Source organism: Protopterus annectens, chromosome 1.part0 (genome assembly GCF_019279795.1).
Source record: "Protopterus annectens isolate FY-2018-M chromosome 1.part0, PAN1.0, whole genome shotgun sequence".
Lineage (NCBI taxonomy): Eukaryota > Metazoa > Chordata > Ceratodontiformes > Protopteridae > Protopterus > Protopterus annectens.
In genome coordinates, this window is record NC_056725.1 from 28,525,972 (window position 1) to 28,531,059 (window position 5,088).

A 5,088-nucleotide genomic window follows, 5' to 3' on the forward strand; every position below is an offset into this window, starting at 1 on the left:
GGGCAATGGGGAAGGATAACCAGACAGTTCCAATACTAGTAGGAGTAATGCATCTCATAAAAAAAGAACGTACAGTCTTCAGATCTATACTGATGCACGTAACTCCGTATGAATTGCACGAGGAGTCAATTCTGGGCACATTACGGGTAATGCAAACAGCAATTCTGGCGAACCTCAAAGAATGAAACAATACTAATTTCATGAACTTTAATCATACTTACACTTGGCAATAGGGTCCATTCTCATCATGGTATTAGAAACCCAAAAGTCTTGGAGAAATTAAACAGAACACGACATTTTGTGGGAAGCTTGATAACTGGGAAAGTAATGTTGATAACATCAAACAAGAATTTCACTAGATTCTTGAAGTGTGAAAACAAATACCATATAAAATATAAGCAGTGAACAATGACATAATTGTATTAACTCTACTCGCTTGTAAAAGGAAGCCCTACTGTTACATATTAAAACAATTCTACATAGGAAAACACACAGATTGTCAATTTCCAAAAAATGCAAGTCCTTGTTACTGAAATTTACCGTACAATAAGACAATGTGTTCTGAAGGCAAACAAGAAACACATAATAAGCCTTAAATGAAAATAAATGTAGCCTTGTTCATACTATGACTTTACTGCAAGAACACTTGTTTTTAACTTCTTTAAGTAGCTTGTTGCTGTACTACTTTCCTTTTCCCATGTAGCATCACTGTTGTTGATCACTCCTGAGTACAAGTGAATGGACAAAGCATCAAAAGAACCACTCTAGGTGCATATTCAAATAATGAAATTTGGAATGATGTAATAAATAAAATGCTCAAGAAAAGGGCAATAGGAAAAGCCCATGAAGAGGAAAGAAATAAAAAAATGTTTGGCATTTCCAGTTATGCAATACCTTCATGCTTGACTTAACCAGTTTTTCCAAATCAAACACTTCTATGGAACAGACGACAAGAAAACCCAAGTCAACTGCACAGAAAATGCACTCAGAAAACTTGCTAACTTAGAGAAGTTGTGCAACTTACATTTAAGCAATATAATTCAAACCGGTACTTCAGAATCTAATTCATCACGCAAGTCATACAGTTGGTCTGCATCTGAAAAGATCAGAACAAAAAACAATGGTTACAAAGTGTATAAGACATGCACATGTTTATGTGCACAAAAAATAATCTAAAGCTGCCAACTTTTATAAATACTAAGGACATCACTAGTACAAATGAACCATTAGGACATCTTAGTATCCAACCATCTAAAGATTTCTCTTCCATAAAGGGAGTAGATTTAGCATAATGGTTAAGTTTTCAGTACTTGCGTACTATCACAACCACATTTCTTACCTCACATAATGCATTCTGTTTTCGCAAAATGACTTCATCAGAAAAGCAGGGGAACTGTGATCCTGTGTGTGTCTCACTTCTTTGTACAACTTTTGAAAAGATCTTCCTAAATCAAACATTGAGAAACAGTTGTGATTCATGGTTGTTGCATTCACTACCTCTGAATGAAGCCATTTTCTTACAATAATTTAATGTCTCTATTCCTCACTTATGACAAGAGGCTGTTCTTCTTTAAAGTCAGGCTCCTTTTTACGTTTTTTTCTCATTCTTATTCCACTTAAAACTGTGCATTAAGCTGGGGTTAACCTACAGTTCACAAAAATTTGTAGTAGCAGACAAGGACTCGAGCTTTGATGCTAATTTCTCTGAGTCGCTTGCAACCTGCTTGCGAAAACTCAATGTTAGTGACCATTTTTTGCCCCAGAAAAACTGAGACATGTCCATTACCATGTCACACTGTGTTAGGGACGTTTTCTGGATTTGAATTAGTCGGCAGTGGCATGGATTTGGATACTGTGATAATTTACGACATTTCTGCACGTACTTGTATTCTGCTTTACAACGTCTATGTGTAGTTCAAGTGGTGACAGAAAACAGCTGTAAAACAATAAATCACTCACTGTTTAAGACATGAGCTATTTCACTTGAACCACACTTCCCAAGACAGTTTTACTATATATTTCGGCAGGAGAATGGCTCGTAAATGAACCGTTTCACCTGCTCTGAATGTGGTTGCGATAATACGCAAGTACCAAGTTTTCCTCACCTAATAAACCATGTACAAGGTCTGATTCTGACCTTTAGTTATTGGCTAGGTGTAAAATGGCCCTTCAAGGCAGTTACCATAGAGGTCTGTCAAAATACTTACTGTAACTCTACAATGCTTAATAAGGACTACTCAAAATTCATAAAATCAACAGGATAAAGCCACGCACAAACACCAGTCATTAGACCAGAAGCAGAAATCATCTTAATGTTCCAGACAAAGTAATGGGAGTGTGGCTACACTTCAAAATAAGAATTTTACAGCTAGGTATCCTGGAAACAGCAACTGCGGTGGTGGTGCTGCAGTAGCGTTGTCGCCTCCCAATTATACATTGCCCGTTCGATTCTCAGTTTGAGCGTCTTCTGTGTGGAGACATTATTGTATGGCCGTTCCTTCGTTGAAGGTTCTGCGTTAGGCCCGGCAGGCCAGCACGTAAAAATCTACTGCCAATCATTAGCGGACCGGAGTTCCGCTGTGGCGACCCCTAACCGGGAAAAGCCGAAAGACACTAACAAAATCCTGGAAACAGCAAGTGCAACTAAGCATCATGGACATTACACCTCTCAACTGTCCAGTGTCGCAGAATGTCCAGATTTTTGCCTCATATTTTTGGTCCGTTTCAGCTAAAGTTGTTGGTTTTCAGGGAAATCACTAGTAAATCACCAAGGACTGAAGTCAGAAAATAATGGGAGACATTTAAATTTCAGACTTCATATCCTTCAGAAAATTCATACTAATGCAAATCCTGTTATTCTATCAACTTTGTAAGCTTGTAAGAGCAATACTTCAAAAATGTCCCTATTTTTGGCCTTTTGTCCCTATTACTTGTGGCTTTGTCCATATTTCTTGTTTTAATAGGTTGAGAGGCATGATGGATTTTATTCAAAGTTGCACATTTCAGAGATGCCCGAATGAAATGTGTAAATCATGCTGCTACACTTGCAAAGCGCTAACTAAGAAGTGGCGTTGACTTTTGAATTAAACCTTGAGAGGAAGCAACCAGTAGACATCCTTATATTTTAACTAGCGTAAAAAAAAATGTTCAAAGTTTCAAAACCTGTCAAATATTTTTAACAGACAGCAGGTAAGGTACAAACATGGGAAGATTTATCAAACATGAGAAGATTAATCAATTATTATCCATGAGAAACTGTGCTGAGCAAAGCTCAGTGCCTCTAGCCCACAGTTTTCTCAAATGTTTTAAGATGCTTTTATTAACGCTGAAGGTGTTCTTAGAAGGAAGAATACATGTGTAAAATCTTACCATAACCATAGATCGCCTCTTCTCCTGTTCTATATGCTGCAGCATCTATAACATGAGGGTGTTCACCTCCTGTTGACTCATACGTCCGGCCAGTATACCAAAGTTAAAATGCTACTGCGAAGGTGCGTGCAACAAGCCACATCACACAGTGTACATCGGCCATAAATGGGCATTTGGTATAAAGCAGACGTCAGTATGTACCTACCTCAGAAGTGAATGCCGCCAAGCACCAGCATGAAGAGAGGGAGTATCCAGAAGTCAAGCAAGTATTAGGAGGGAAGGCAGAGGGGAAACTATATTGCAGCATATAGAAGAGAAGGACATCTGTGGTTATGGTAAAATTCTAAACAAGTATTCTATGTCCCTTTTATTCATATGCTGCAGTATCCATAACATTGAGAATGCCAAAGGGCATTGACGAGAGGAATTGGGAGAAACAAAAAAAAAACATTTTCTACAAATCCATGCAGACTATCCCTGGCAAATCCTGCTCTGGACCTAGATATATCCAATTTGTAGTGTTTGGTGAAAGTATGAACAGATGACCATGCAGATGACTCCAAAATGGAAGCTGTATCTGAACCTTTAAAGAAGGCCCCAGAAGACATAGCTGTAGTAGAAGGTGCCTTAACTGGAGAAGGAAGATACTTCCCATTTGCAGTGCAACAGAAGGAAATAACTTATGAGATCCAGGAGAAAAAAGTTTGCTTGGAAACAGGATGTCCCACGGCTCTTGGGTGATAGAAAATAAAAAGCCTATCAGACTTACAGATGGACTTGGTCTTTACCAAATAGTATCTGAGCTGTCTATGCACATCCGAAGTGTGAAGGATCCTTTCACTAGAGGATGGTGAAGATGGGAAGAAGATAAGGAGATTGATGGCCTAATTCAGTGAAAACTCATTCACTACCCTGGGTAAGAAAGATACCCTGTCCCGATGGAAAACTTTGAAAGGAGATGATGCCATGATGGCTTGCAGTTCTGAAACCCTTCTGGCTGAGGTAATAGCCACCAGAACAGTTCAAGTGCAATTTCGTAGAGAAAAGGGGGTTATATCTGGGTCAAAAGGAGCTAAGGTAAGCTTCTTCAACAAAAGGTTGAGATCCAATGGGGAGGAATTGGTTTCCTTGGTGGTCTAAAGTGTAAAACTCCTTTCAGGAACAACTTGACTTCCAACCTGGATACCAAAGGAGTAGTCAAAGGCAAACAAGCTGACATGAATTATAAATGTGCCTTGATGGACGAATATGACAAGCTACTTTTCATTAGTTCACACAGGTAAAACAGGACCACTGGTGGCTCCGCAATCAGTGGTTGTAAGTTTTTTTTTTTTTTTAGACACCAGACAGAAAACCTCCTCCATTTAGATAGCTAGGATTTTCTCATCCAGGCTTAAGCTTTTGTACAGGAGCCGACGTCGGGCCGCCTGGGGGATGGAAATCCCACAGTATGAATACTGCAGCATGGGAATAGAAGAACATGGATAGGATTTTCTCATAGTGGGTATTCTGGAACCCTCAGAACCTGTAGCACATCATCACTCTAAAGGTTATCAAAGCCCCATCACCCAGAGTTAGGTTTAGGGTGGATATATGAGGGTGCATTAGAGTTCCCTTGTCCTGTGTGAGAAGGTCCATCCTGAGGGGTAACTTGTGGTAATTGCCTTTGGTTAGGTGATGAGAAAAGGGAAATCAATAACGTCTTGGCCAAAAAGGGGT

The 5,088-nt window shown here is 39.3% G+C and overlaps 1 long non-coding RNA gene across 1 annotated transcript; it reads right to left on the bottom strand.

Annotated features, from left to right (window-relative positions):
- Positions 1-230: 230 nt before the first annotated feature.
- LOC122801203 lies at positions 231-1,433 on the bottom strand. The gene is made up of 3 exons (XR_006364676.1): positions 1,340-1,433; positions 1,025-1,096; positions 231-316 (listed from the first exon to the last, which is right to left on the bottom strand). It is a non-coding gene; the product is annotated as an uncharacterized LOC122801203 (long non-coding RNA).
- Between the last annotated feature and the right edge of the window lie 3,655 nt (positions 1,434-5,088).